The sequence below is a fragment of the Cervus elaphus genome, chromosome 29 (assembly GCF_910594005.1).
Source record: "Cervus elaphus chromosome 29, mCerEla1.1, whole genome shotgun sequence".
NCBI classification, from domain to species: Eukaryota; Metazoa; Chordata; class Mammalia; order Artiodactyla; family Cervidae; genus Cervus; species Cervus elaphus.
In genome coordinates, this window is record NC_057843.1 from 46,571,638 (window position 1) to 46,587,395 (window position 15,758).

The 15,758-nt window shown below is 39.2% G+C and overlaps 1 protein-coding gene across 4 annotated transcripts in view; it reads left to right on the forward strand.

Annotated features, from left to right (window-relative positions):
• GDA (guanine deaminase) overlaps window positions 1-15,758 on the forward strand; it is a 103,690-nt gene that overhangs the window by 19,023 nt on the left and 68,909 nt on the right. The window lies entirely within an intron of this gene.

Consider the following 15,758-nt stretch of genomic DNA (forward strand, 5'->3'; position numbering starts at 1 on the left):
GGTATGGAACTAACAGAAGCAGAAGATATTAAGAAGAGGTGGCAAGAATACACAGAAGAACTATACAAAAAGATCTTCATGACCCAGATAACCATGATGGGTTGATCACTGACCTAGAGCCAGACATCCTGGAATGCAAAGTTAAGTGGGCCTTAGGAAGCACCACTACGAACAAAGCTAGCGGAGGTGATGGAATTCCAGTTGAGCTATTTCAAATCCTAAAAGATGATGCTGTTTAAGTGCTACGGTCATTATGCCAGAAAATTTGGAAAATTCAGCAGTGGCTACAAGACAGGAAAAAGGTCAGTTTTCATTCCAATCCCAAATAAAGGCAATGCCAAAGAATGCTCAAACTGTTGAATAATTGCACTCATCTCACACGCTAGCAAGGTAATGCTCAAAATTCTCCAAGCCAGGCTTTAACAGTATGTGAACCATGAACTTCCAGATGTTCAAGCTGGTTTTGAAAAGGCATAGGACCAGAGATCAAATTGCTGACCTCCGCTGGATCATCGAAAAAGCAAGAGAATTCCAGAGAAACATCTATTTCTGCTTTATTGGCTACACCAAAGCCTTTGACTGTGTGGATCACAACAAACTGTGGAACATTCTTAAAGAAATGGGAATACTAGACCTCCTTGCCTACCTCCTGAGAAATGTGTATGCAGGTCAAGAAGCAACAGTTAGAACTGGACACGGAACAACAGACTGGTTCCAAATTGGGAAAGGAGTACGTCAAGGCTGTATATTGTCACCCTGCTTATTTAACTTATATGTAGAGTATATCATGCGAAATGCTGGGTTGGATGAAGCACAAGCTGAAATCAAGACTGCCGGAAGAAATATCAATAACCTCAGATATGCCGATGACACCACCCTTATGGCAGAAAGGAAGAACTAAAGAGCCTCTGATAAAAGTGAAAGAGGAGAGTGAAAAAAGTTGGCTTAAAAGTCAACATTCAGAAAACTAAGATCATGGCATCTGGTCCCATCACTTCATGGCAAATAGATGGGAAACAATGCAAATAGTGACAGACTATTTTTGGGGGCTCAAAAATCACTGCAGATTTTGAAATTAAAAGATGCTTGCTCCTTGGAAGAAAAGCTATGACCAACCTAAATAGCATATTAAAAAGCAGAGATGTTAGTTTGCCAACAAAGGTCCATCTAGTCAAAGCTATGGTTTTTCGCAGTAGTCATGTATGGATGTGAGAGTTGGACTATAAAGGAAGCTGAATGCTGAAGAACTGATTCTTTGAACTGTTGTGTTGGAGAAGATGCTTGAGAGTCCCTTGTACTGCAAGGAGATCAAACCAGTCCATCCTTAAGGAAATCAGTCCTGAATATTCATTGGAAGGGCTGATGCTGAAGTTGAAACTCCAATACTTTGGCCCTCTGATGTGAAAAACTGACTCATTAGAAAAAACCCTAATGCTGGGAAGGATTGAAGGCAGGAGGAGAAGGGAATGACAGAGGATGAGATGGTTGAGTGGTATCACTTGATGGACATGACTTTGAGCAAGCTCCAGGAGATGGTGATGGACAGGGAAGCCTGGTGTGCTGCAGTCCATGGGCTTGCAAAGAGTCAGACATGACTGAGTGACTGAACTGAACTGCCTCAAGTTTTCAGAGACACTGTTATGCTGCTCCATGTCTCAGCTTTGGAACCAGGGGAGAGACATTGGCTTTGGGAGTGGGAAAAACTAAGCTCGAGTCAGTGCATACTGCCATTCTCATCCAGGAGAGGGATTTGTAAGACCAGTAGCTGGGCTTGTTCTGAATTTCTTTTATTAGCTTCAAGAGTTGGGTTTGTTGAGCTAATAAGCAGGCAGTTCAATGAAGTTCACAATATGCTAACCATGTGAAACTTAATGTTAGGTATATTTAGAGCTACCGCAGAGAACAGAGACAAATGAGGGAATATCAATCACATGGAACATTTCTGATTGGACTTAGATTTTATTTTTTACATCTACTCTTTTGGACCTAGAGCTGCAGTTTGACTTCCTTTGGCTGCTCTGAATGTATAGTCTCTAGATGGCCACCCTGATTTCTTTACATTTTTGTATCGACTTTTAAATAGGCTTTGTAAATCAAATCTTGGACTAATTGTCCTGATGTAACTAATTTAGAGATCTCCTCCCAGTCACAGATACAAAGTCTTGGCAGTTCTGTTTGGCAGAAACATATGGAACCAAAATTTTGCTTTTCTTCTTTCATCCAACTCTATATGTGGTCAATCTGATTAAAACCGAGAAAAACACGTCAGGCTAGTGACCTCACACTGGAATTAGAAACTGTGAAACACTTGATTTTCCAGGGGCACTAGGAAGGTCTTTGTTAGTAATGTGATAGAAGAGAAACTGAAACAAAGAGGTTTTCAATTTTACCACACATGATAGAAAAAAGTAGTCAAATAAAAAGTGTATCTTCTAGCTCTGAGAACAGGTGAAGGTCCCTGAACTTCCAGTAAAAGCTGCTCTTGTTACTTCATACAGCTGTATCTCAGTGACCAAATGGGATGAAGAGAAATGAATTAAACAAGCAGAATGAAAAAATTAAGAAATATGACATCAAATACTGTTCTCTGGTTTCCATAAAAATACAATGGGAAAGTTGTATTAGACCCACAGGTTTGACTAGTGAATGCTCTGCTCATGAAAACACATAATTATCCCTGTGCTCTTGTTATGAACCAATTGCAGTAGCTTGGGTGCTTGCTGCTACTGCTGCTAAGTCGCTTCAGTCGTGTCCGACTCTGTGTGACCCCAGAGACGGCAGCCCACCAGGCTCCCCCATCCCTGGGATTCTCCAGGCAAAAATACTGGAGTGGGTTGCCATTTCCTTCTCCAATGCATGAAAGTGAAAAGTGAAAGTGAAATCGCTCAGTCGTGTCAAACTCTTAGCGACCCCATGGACTGCAGCCTACCAGACTCCTCCATCCATGGGATTTTCCAGGCTAGAGTACTGGAGTGGGGTGCCATTGCCTTCTCCGTTGGGTGGATGAGGGAGTGTTAATAGAATCCTGTTTGGCAAAAATGACTCTCCTAGTACTACATAATCCTGTTCAGCAAAAATGACTCCCTAGTACTATATAGGCTTCCCTGGTGGCTCAGACTGTTAAGAATCTGCCTGCAATGCAGGAGACCCAGGTTCAATTCCTAGGTTGGGAAGATCCTCTGGAGAAGGGAATGGCAACCCACTCCAGTATTCTTGCCTGGAAAATCCCACAGACAGAGGAGCCTGGTGGGCTACAGTCCATGGGGTTGCAAAGAGTTGGGCACGACTGAGCAAATAACACATGAGTATTACATAAAGGATATAGAAAGAAGCAAGGACTATACGTAAAGACTGAAAGAAAAGTAAAACTCATCCCTCTTTCACTGAGTACAGATTTCTTAGAACTTAATAACAGGATTTTTGTGGAGCTTAGTATTCAAAGGAGATTTTATGAATTAAATATTGTAACAAATGTATTAGGCCAGAAGTCAGAACTGCTGAACTAGAGAAAGGTTCTACTGCCCGCAGGATTGTGTGATCATGGGCTCATCAGGATCCATTGCTTGTCTTCCCTCCTTGTCTGTGAAGTGGGCTTGGAGATATGGTCCTCCAGAAAGGATTTTTATTTTCTTCTGTTGGGAGCTTGGGACTGTTGGCATCACCATGCATTTTGTCTGAGATTACTAAACAATCTCATTTTTTTCTGAGATTACTAAATAATTTTTACTCATCGTTCCTTTTTTAGCCTAAAGTCTCTTTTTAATCTCTTTCTTTTTTTAAACCCTTGATACATACATTCTCAGTGTCCTGAAAGAATGCTCCCTAAAAAGTCTTATGTAGCATCAAGTTATTTGTACCTTTAGAGTATCTCATCCCCCTTATTTATGGAAGCAGAAATCACTGGCAGTGTGAAAAATGCTTAGTCTATGTCAGGCATTCATTTGAACAATTTACTCACGTTATCTCACTTAATGACAATAACAACTTTATGTGTGTATGTGCTCAGTCGTGTCCGACTCTTTGCGACCCCATGGATCATAGCCTGCCAGGCTCCCCTGTCCATGGAATTTTCCAGGCAAGAATACTGGAGTGGGTTGCCATTTCCTTCTCCAACTTTATGAGGAAGTTTATGAGGAACAATTTTATGAGGAAGGTAATATTTTTATTCTTATTTTATGAGTGAGGATACAGTGGTCTAATGAGATTAAGTAATGATTTGCCAATGTTACACATGTGATAAATGCTTGAACTGGGATTTTGAAAGATACACCAAAAAAAAAAAAAATCCATGCACATGATAAATTCCAAATTTACAAAAGGATAGATGTAGTGGCTAGCAAGTCTTGTTTCTGTTCCTATCTTCCTATCTCCTAGACATGACAGTGTACCTCCCAGAAGACAAGCACTATTACTAAACTATTACTAGTTTCTTGTGTATTTTTCTAGAGATTGTGTAGGACATACAGAATCTAATATATATATTTTATGTACTCAGATCCTTAAATATTTTTACATAATCACTTCTCCCACAAATGGTGGTACATTAAATGCACTGTTTAATGCTTTGCTATATAATGTCAGCCCTTCATATTTTCAGGTTCTCATCCAGAGATACATAGCATCAACTCTGGGACTTGAGCATCTCTAGAGTTTGGTACCCTTGAGAGTCCCTGAACCAATACCTGGGGATACTGAAGGATGACTCTTGGATATCCTTCCATACCGGTACATAAAGATTTGCCTCATTTTCTCACTTTCCCACAATTTTCCATTGCAGAGATGCACCAGAATTTATTTAACCATTCCCTGTGAATGAGCATGTAAATTATTTCATCTGTTTCACTATTACAAACAGCATGGTGCTGGGATATGAACTCAGATAAGCTGACTCCTGATCCTTCCTTCTTTGCCAGCCTTTTCATTTGCTTTCTAGTAATGAGTTTCCTCTATTCTGCAAATGATGATGAAAGACATTTTAAAGTTTCATGTTTAAGGACAGGCCTTTATCAGCCACTCTCTCTATTTTGAAACTCCCTCCCTCTTTTTTCTTCTTGTTTTGATTCGTTTCTTCCAACCTTTCTGCAGACATTTATTTGAGCTTTTTTTGTGTTTAGCACTTTGGTGTCAGAAATACCAAGCATGAAGAGCTTTACTGTTAAGCACTTATATTAGCTTTCTATGGTGTTATTTTTTTGGGCTCCAAAATCACTGCAGATGGTGATTGCAGCCATGAAATTAAAAGACACTTACTCCTTGGAAGGAAAGTGATGACCAACCTAGACAGCATATTAAAAAGCAGCGACATTACATTGCCAACAAAGGTCCGTCTAGTCAAGGCTATGGTTTTTCCAGTGGTCATGTATGGATGTGAGAGTTGGACTGTGAAGAAAGCTGAGTGCTGAAGAATTGATGCTTTTGAACTGTGGTGTTGGAGAAGACTCTTGTGAGTCCCTTGGACTACAAGGAGATCCAACCAGTCCATCCTAAAGGAGATCAGTCCTGGGTGTTTATTGGAAGGACTGATGCTAAAGCTGAAACTCCAATACTTTGGCCAGCTGATGTGAAGAGTTGATTCTTTGGGAAAGACCCTGATGCTGGGAGGGATTGGGGGCAGGAGGAGAAGGGGACAACAGAGGATGAGATGGCTGGATGGCATCACCGACTTGATGGACTTGAGTTTGAGTAAACTCCGGCAGTTGGTGATGGACAGGGAGGCCTGGTGTGCTGCAATTCATGGGGTCGCACAGAGTTGGACATGACTGAGTGACTGAACTGAACTGGATGGTGTTACCATGGTCTTGGTGGCTTAAAACAAGATACATTGATTCTCTTACATTTCTGGAAGTCAGAAGTCTGAAATCAGTTCCCCTGGGCAAAAATTAAGGTGTCAACAAGGCCCTGCTTCCTTTGGAAGTTCTAAGGGAGAATCCGTTTCTTTGTATTTTCCAGTTTCTAGAGCTACATTTCTTGCATCCTCCATTCCTGGGCCTTCCCTCCATCTTCAAAGCCAGCATCTCTCTTCAGCGATCACATTGCCTTCTGCTTCTTGTCAAATCTCCCCCTCCCTTTGTCCACTAAGGATACTTGTAATTGCATTTAGGACCCACCCCGGTCATCCAGAATAACCTTCCCATACCAAAATCCTTAATATAGCCACATCTGCAAAATACCGTATAAGGTAGCATTCACAGGTTCTAGAGATTAGGAACTGGATATTTTTGGTGGCCCTTATTCAGCCTACCACATTGCGATTGGCAAACACTTGCAAACAATGCTAAAGAGCAATTTATTTAGCTTGAGGGATCAGGTCAGAAAAGTCACCGGAGGAAGTGGCTAACCCTTTGGCTGAATTCTTAAATTATAGATAGGAGTGAGCATCCATTCATTACTCTCCAGGCCTGTCCCCTTGACTTTACCTTTTCCAATTCCTTTCCTGACTTCTCTCACCTTTTTAGATTAAAAAAAAATTTTTTTTAATGTTTATATTTATTTAGCTGCACTAATAATGTTTAGCTGCACTGGGTCTTAATTACGGCATGCAAACTCTTAGTCTGTGAGATCTAATTCCCTGATTGGAATCAAACATGGACCCCCTGCATTGGGAGTATGGAGTCTTAGCCACTGGATCTCTAGGGAAATCCCTAGACTTTTAAAATCAGCCACAAATCCCCAGGCTTCCCCTGTCTGCCCTTCACATTTCATCTTCTCTTCCCCAGATATATCAGTCTCTTGCATGGGGTTGACATTCACCTCTGCACAGATGACTCCAATATCCATCTGCAGACCTGCCTGTCCCCAGGGTTTCAGTCCTCTGCCGATATCTGCTATTGGAGAGTTGTGTCTGCAAATCCTGCTCCCCAATGTCATCTCTCCTCTACACCTCCAAACCAACATCTCCCTGGGCTCTAATGATTCTCTCCTTTTGTCCTCATTCTCTCATTCAGAGACTCAGTCCTTATATGTGTTCTCACCATCCCCTCTAGATTCATTGCACTACCAATTTGTGCAGGTCCTTAACATTTTGCTCCCTTGGTGGTTCTTTTCTCTCTCTACTCCTCTCTGCACAGGCCATTGCCTCCACCCAGATGAACCATTCAAATGATTGGCTAAGGAACGGTTTTCCTATCTCTAAATTCTCCTCCTAACTTACCTTACAACCACTGCTCCGTTAATTTTATGTATGACTCTCGTTTTAAAACTTCTAGAAAAAAAATTGTAAGCTCCTTCATGTGACACTTCAAAGTTCTCTAGAGTCCAGGCCCTACATCACATTCATTTATTCATCTGTCAAATCTCTAGTAGCATTTCTCACATGCTGAGACTATGCCAGGAAGTAGAGGTATGATAATAAGTAAAAATAGACATCTCCACCTTTGTGGAATTTGTCATCTAATGGCAAAGACAGATATGAATAAAATAATAATTATGAATATGTGTGAAATTGCAACTGTTGTAAAACAATAGCTCAGACTTATATAATGTCTATGATGTGTCTGTCATCAATCTAAGTATTTTACCTATGTTTCATTGAATTTTCACATATTCAGAACTATTATCCCCACATTATGGATAGGAACACAGGCAAAGAGAATTTAAGTAACTTGTCCAAATTCACACAACCAGAAAAGATTGAAGGCAGGCATCCTGGTTCTGGATTTATGCCTTTAATAACCATGATGTTGTGTTTTCCTAAAGAGTAGGTGCCTAGTGCTTTGAGAATTGTTAATTGGGGGTGGGGGTATACATGAGGGGGAGTTGTATGAAGAATTTGAGCTCACTGGGAAAGGCTTCTTAAAGAAGAACAGCTAAACTGAAATAGAAGAAATCAGATGGTATTAATTTGGCAAGAGGAAAGGAAAGGTATTCCATGCAGAGCAGGGGGAAAGGCCCAATGGTAGGGAGAGTGGGGTGCTTACAGAGTCTGAAATGGGACTAGTGTGGTGAACCAGTGTGGTGGAGCAGAAAGAGATGGGGAAGGAGGAACAGAGCGTGGGATCTGGCTAAGGTGGGATTAGGCTGGGAGGCAGGTAGATGCCAGCCCCACTGTAGACCATGTTTTGAATGGTTTTCTTGACTCTAAAAGTAGTGGGAAACCATTGAGGTTTTAATGGTTTCCCCGGGGGTAAGAGTGATATGACAAAGATCTCTGGATTGCACCCTAAATTGATGTGGTCTCATTCTCTAGAAGAACAACTCTGGAAAGGGACTTGATTCAGGAATAAGATCATGGACTTTGTTTTGGATATGTTGATTTTGAAGTGCTTTGTGAGAAATACTAATGAGATATAAAGGACAATGTCAGATGTTGGAACTTGGAGTCCATTTAGAAGACGTCTGGGCTGGACCTTTAAGTTTGGGTGAGCAGATGGTACCACGTTGAAGGAAATAGAAGGGCTCAACCTTATTTCATTGATCGTTTTTGACAGAGAGATAAATTTGTTGAAGAAATTCTGTCCTGCTAACGAATACTTTAAGACCTATTTGTGAGGTCTGTGTTAGTCTTTTGCAGCAGATTTGAATGTGGGTTGATAATCAGCCAGAGTGGGAGGAATTATTTTTAGATTCCTTCTCTACTTTCTACTTTTTACAACAGAATACTATTGGTAATCATTTACCCTTCAATGATAGAAACTATTTTTTTGAAATTGTCATTTGAGTGTATTAAAAAGAGATAGGGAGGAAAAAAGAAACAGAAAAGAAACAAAACTCTGTGAGCAGGCTTCTTTAGACTACAATACACCCTCATTGTTTAGATCAAAATAGGTTGTATTTGTTAGCTATTGCTGCATAACAAATCATCCCCCACATTTAGGGGCTTAAAACACCAACTTACTATCTTACAGTTTTTTGGGGTCAGGGATGCAGGAGCAGTTTAAGCTCAGGATCTCTCATGAAGTCTCAGTCAAGATGCTGGCCAGGGCTGCTGGCTTGACTGGAGCTGAGGGATCCACTTCCAAGGTTCAAGTTCATTCACATGACAGTCAACTGGTGCTTACAGTTGTGGATAGAAATCTGTGGTTTCCCCCATGAGAGCTTTTCCCAGGGCTTCTTAGTATCCTCAGGGCTTCCCCCATTATAAAAATCCAAAAGTGCAAGAGCCAGTGGAAGCTGTCCTTTTTATCAGTTTGAGAACTTACATAGCATCATGAATGCTTCATTCCAAGCACATTACTAAGTTTGGTGAACCTCGAGGCACCTCTTGAAGAGAGGAATGTGTAAGAATTTGTGGACGTATTTAAAGTCACCACATGGCTGTTTAGAATCTGAGCTCTGGATGGAACCTCCCCTCTCACCCTGTGTAGGAACTAAATTCTGCTACAACATCCCTGACAGATGGTCAGCCTCTGCTTAACACTTCCAACTAGGAGGAGTTTGCTACGTTGTGAGTCAGTGAGTTCCATTTATATATTGTTAGAAGCTTCTTCTGTTCATGAGCTTGAAAACACTGCTGCTGCTGCTAAGTCACGTCAGTCGTGTCCAACTCTGTGTGACCCCATAGACGGCAGTCCAACAGGCTCCTCTGTCCCTGGGATTCTCCAGGCAAGAATACTGGAGTGGGTTGCCATTTCCTTCTCCAATGCATAAAAGTGAAAAGTGAAAGTGAAGTCACTCAGTTATGTCCAACTCTTAGCGACCCCATGGACTGTAGCCTACCAGGCTCCTCCATCCATGGGATTCTCCAGGCAAGAGTACTGGAGTGGGTTGCCATTGCCTATTCCGACAAAAGCCCTACCCAAACACTATTGCTGACTATTTCATTATTGAAGCTAGTTATACTGCTCTAGAATGGCACTTTTATGTGGTGACTTTTCCATTATTTTCAATCTTCTTGACTTCTCCTTCAGACAAAATAGTCAATTCCATTCAGAATTTACTCTCATGTTTTGACTTCAAGGCCTTTCTACCTTTCGGTCATTTTCACGTAAAAACATTTCAATTCAATTCATCCTGCCACAACTGAAGATCAACTAGTTCTGTACCCCAAGCTAAGTGTAAAAGAAGGTAGTCTTCACTTCGTACAATAAAGCAGGATGGAGAGAAGGATCCTGAAAGCTGAAATCATGCAAGTAATCTTAAAAATTAATGTGAAAAATTGTGATTATTCTGAGACCTTTTAAAACTTCTGTTGGGGGTGAGAGTTTGAGCCCTGGTCAGGGAACTAAGACATATTGCCATGTGGAGCAGCCAGAAAAATAAATAAAAGTCATCTTATTTTAAAAAAAACTTCTATTAAAACATTAAAACTTTTTTTTCCCCCAGATCTAAATGCATGGGGAGATGAAAGAAACAGTGAAACCAGTGTTCATTTAGTATACTGTAATTTAAAACATTAGAAACATAGGTAATTAAAATGTTTTACTTGTTTAAAAATAAACTTAGCAAGAGTAGTTTGAACAATGTCTTTTTCATGTCATAAAACTGATAATACAGAGTGAGCATCTTTTGTTTGTCTTGCAGATTGTCATCTTGCTTTTTAAATTTGGATCAGCTTCCTTCATTTTATCTTTTGAGCTCTGAAGTTTATGAATATCTCTGAGATACATTTCTGAGAGTTTCTTTAACATAAAGCTGTTTGCTGGTGTTGTTTCTTCTGAGGCATCTTCAATCACTATCCTCATTTGTGTCTTTAAGTTTACCTCTGCTGAGTTTCTGGAGCCATAGATCTAGAATATCTTGAATGGTGGCAGTGCCCACATTCCTGATGGTAAGCTGTTTCTTCCATAACTCCATTTATGTTAGATTCAAGTTTTACTGTTTGTGCTGCCACTTTTCATTTCTTCGTTTTGCACCTTCATCGTTGTTAAGCAATTCACTCTTTCAATTATTCATTTTGTGAAATGCCATCTAAATTTATTGCTGGAAGACAAAGAGACAATACAACTACATGCATTGTTGTCTATGTATGAACTGCACAGGGACCAATCACCACACACTTTGGAAGAAGTGATCTGATTGCCTATTGATCATGATTCGCATCTGTTATGTTATATAATGATTTCTGGAATGAAGAGCAAGAAGCCAAGTTTGTACTTTATTCAATCACCCACAGTTAATATACCAGGGTAACTGGTATTTGAACCATGTTGTTGGGGGACTCATTTAAACCTCAGTACCTGAAATTTGTGTATATGAGAATCATGCAAAACAGCAACTGCCTGTATTTATACAAATTTGACCTTAGAATCTGCTTTTATAGGCAGCTGTTCCACACTGCTCATATTAACTCATGATTCTTGCTCTTTCAAGTCTCATAATCTTTATCTTGTGTATTTGATTTTCCTTAAACATTAACATTGGATTTTACTTGCATTCCTGTTAAGCTTCATCTCGTTAGTCTTAGCCTGTGGCTATCTTTTTAAAACTTGATTGTTTGATCTAGGTAACACACTGTCCCTTCCAAATTGTTATCCTTTTCACATATAAGCCATTAATAAGTACATGGCTGGGGCAGAGCTTGGTGATATGTCTCTAGACTCTCCAGCCATGCTTCCCGCATCCTGTTAATCAGCCCTTTGAGTAGAAGTTGACATCCAGAATGAATTTCTCCAAGTCTACCTATTTTGAGCTTGTTCAACACAGTTAACTTTCTGGTGCCATCAGAAACCTTTCTGAAATCCAAGCACACCGAGTCAGCGCTTGTCTCCTGAAATACCACTCTGGTTACCGTACCAAAGTTAGCACTACCCATAATACTTCATGGAGAACTTTTACAGTTCATGGAGTGCTTACATATCTCCATTAAAAATATTTTGTCTTTATAGCATTAAGAGGAGATGTGGCAGATATAACTATATTTTCAAAAATGGTAAGTCAGAGGCTAAGGGATTTGCTTTGCTCACAGAGCTAGTAAATGGTAGAGTCTTGATTTTTTTAGTGAAGTCTAGTGTACTTTTTTTAAAATCACCTCTCAGATGAGGTGCTTACAGGGAACACAGAAAGAGAGTTTCTGCAGTGTTTTTCCTTTGTTGATTTATTAGACCAGTCTAATAATCCATTCTCCCATAGGGTCTTGAATTAGTGTGCTAGGGCCACAAGCTGGGTGGCTTAAACAACAAATTTATTGTCTTTTAGTTCTGAAGGCTAGAAGTCCAAGATCAAGGTGATGGCAGGACTGGTTTCCTGGCCCTGAGGGAAGGATCTTTTAAATCAGGCCTTTTTCCTTGTCTTGTTGATGGCCATATTCTCCCAGTGTCTCTTCACATCATCTTCTCTCTACTCCTGTCTCTGTGTCCGCATTTTCCCTTTTTGTATGGGCACCAGTCATATTGAATTAGGGCCTACCCTAATGACCTCATTTTAACTTGATTACTTCTATAAAACCCTCATCTCTAATTATAGTAGTATTCTGAGGTACTAGGCATTTAGAACTTTAACATGAATTTGGAGGAGATGATTCAACCTATAACAGGTCTCTAAGGCATATTTTATATTTAAAATAATGATCAAAGGAGCAGGCTTGTGAGGCCAGTGTAGGTAGTATGTGCCTGCATTTTCTTATCCATATCTATATATGTGATGAAATCTGTTGCGATAAACTTTAAGATCAGTTGATATCACTTTTCAGTTTTCAAAAGAAAGAGTAGGTGCTTTTCCTGAAGTCATTCTCAGTTGTCCACTTGCTGACCTTGGTCTCTGAAGATGTCTTTTGTGAGGCAGCTGCTGAAATTATTAGCTTGTTTAATGATTTTACGATTCAAATGTATCATAACCTTGGCTCTGAGATTTGTGGTGAATTAGACTCTGTGCTTAGTAATGATTAAACACCCATCTAAGTGGATTCCTTATTCCACAGATTAGTTGAGGCATCGAGGGATTCTGAATTCAGGGTACAAATAAATTAGGGAGTAAGAGTTTGTACCCCCAAAGTATTCACAAACTATCAGGGGCATGTAACGGTTGTTTCACATATTGCTATTTGTAAAAACAAGGGACAAATATAATCATTTTAGATTACAAGCATCTGAATACTATAAATGTTGGGTCTGTGTCATTCTGTTTTCTCATTGCTTGTAATTTTAGTAATTTTACTTTTTGGTCATTTTGGGTTTTTCACAGATTACCAATGTGAGCATTTCATATGATACAGATTTTGCTGTTCAAAAAAGTAACATTTAATGTGAGTGGAGAATTTGTTTTTGCTCATATAAGAAAAGAACAGTTATAATATTTCTGTGAAGTGTAATGAATGAAGACATGGTGAACCCTTCTGTTACCTTTGAAGTCTATAATCCTCCCCATCCCATTTTCTTTCCTTCCACTCTGGTGAAATAACTATCCTAAATTTTATGTTATCATGTCCTTACTTTCTGTTATAGTTTTTAAGTATTTGTGTTTCTAAACTAATACACTGTTTGTTTTTTAGTTAAAATTTTTAAGCTTTAGTCATTGCAAAATTATTTTAAAAGTTACAGGAATAGTATAAATATCTCACATATAGCCTTCCATGTTTCCTAATGTTAACATTTTACCGTATTTGCTTCATAGTTCTTCCCCACTCTCTCTAGATATATGTAGATATACATATACCCATACATATTTTTTTCTGAGTAAGTTACAGATATCCTGTTCGAGTCTAAATACTTCGGTGTGTATTTCCTAAAAAAAAAAAAAAAAATAAGGATGTTGTCCTACATAGTCACATGCAACCATCTAGATCAAGAAATTAACATAGATATAGCTACTACATAATCCACAGATCCATTCAAACTTTGCCCATTGGCCCTATAATATTCTTGATACTTTTTTCTTCCTTCTGGTTCGGGAACCACTCCAGAGTCACAATTGCCTTTAATTGTCATGTTTCTTTAGTTGCTTTCCATCTGGAACAAGTCTTAAGTCTTTCTTTGTCCTTCATGTCCCAGATAATCTTCAAGAATACAGAATAGTTTTTCTTTTTTTTTTTTTTTAGGATTATCTCTCAATTTGGGTTTTCCTGATGTTTCTTCATGCTGTGTATTTTTTGGTAAGAATGATGCAGTGTTCTTCTCAGTGCATTATATCAAGAGGCATTTGACATTGATTTTGTTCCATTGTTCTTGATGTTAACTTTGTTCACTTGGTTAAGGCAGTATATACCAGATTTATCCACCACAAAGTTACTGTTTTTCTCTGTAAACTGAATTTTGTGGGAGATACTTTGAAATTATGTAAATATCCTATTCTCCAACAAATTTTCACCCACTAGCTTTAACATTCATCTGTGATTTTTACATGAATCATTTGTTATAGTGATGGCTGCCCAACATTCATTTTCTAATTCCTTCATTCCTTTCATATGTATTTTACTGTAGGGAAGGGCACTCCATTCTTCATTCATTTATTTAGATTCATAGATTCCTATTTTATTCATTGGCTTTTATTTCAATATTTTGATGCTCAAATTGGCCTATATTTGGCTAGCAGGAGCTTCTTCAAGAGGCTCCTGTTGTATCTTTAGTACTTCCTCACTTTTTGACACAGTTTTATTCCAGATTTATCTTGCACTTTCTTTGCTCCACTTCTAGTGTCATTCTGGTTTTTTCTAGTGGAGAATGATATATTGAAACCAAGATCTGAGCTTTAGGGGTGCTGATTAACAGGATGTCATTGTTTAAAGGCCCCTTTAGTAAATAAAGCTGGGAAATACATACATTGACAGACACACATACATACATATTTTTCTTCTTGGTCATTTAGGTGTTCTACAGATTACTAGTGTGAGCATTTGATATGATACAGATTTTGATGTTTTTGAAAAGTAACATATCGTAAGCAGAGCCTGTGTGTGTGTGTGTATGCGTACATACACCTGTCACATGTATATACACCTGTGTGTATATATATTCTTCTTAGATCTACCTGCATATGTGTGTGCATACATGTACTTATTTATTGATCTACTTAAATTAAAAATCATTAGTCGACACAAATACCTCCAATTCAAATCCAGTATGGTTGTTTTGTTGTTGTTCAGTTGCTAAGTTGTTTCTGACTCTGCGATCCCATGGACTGCAGCATGCCAGTTTTCCCTGTCCTTCACTCTCTCCCAGAATTTGCTGAAACTCATGTCCACTGAGTCAGTGATGCCATCCAAGCGTCTAATCCTCTGTCACCCCTTCTCTTGCCCTCAATCTTTCCCAGCATCAGTGTCTTTTCCAATGAGTCAGCTCTTTGCATCAGGTGGCCAAAGTATTGGAGTTTCAACTTCAGCACCAGTCCTTCCAATGGATATTCAGGACTGATTTCCTTTAGGATTGACTGGTTTGATATCCTTGCAGTCCAAGGGACTCTCAAGTGTCTTCTCCAGCACCACAATTTGAAAGCATCAATTCTTCAGCACTCAGCCTTCTTTATAGTCCAACTTTCACATCCATACATGACTACTGGAAAAAACCATAGCTTTGACTATATGGATATTTGCTGGTAAAGTGATATCTCTGCTTTTTAATACGCTGTCTATGTTTGTCATAGCTTTTCTTAAAGGAGCAAGCGTCTTTTAATTTCATGGCTGCAGTCACCATCTGCAGTGATTTTGAGCCCAAGAAAATAAAGTCTGTCACTGTTTCCACATTTTCTCCATCTATTTGCCATGAAGTGCTAAGACTGAATGCCATGATCTTTGTCTTTGAATGCTGAGTTTGAAGCCAGCTTTTTAACTCTCCTCTTTCACCTTCATCAAGTCTCTTTAGTTCCTCTTCACTTTCTGCCATTAAAGTGGTATCATCTGCATATCTGAGGTTGTTGATATTTCTCCTGCAGTGTTAATTCCAGCTTGTGAT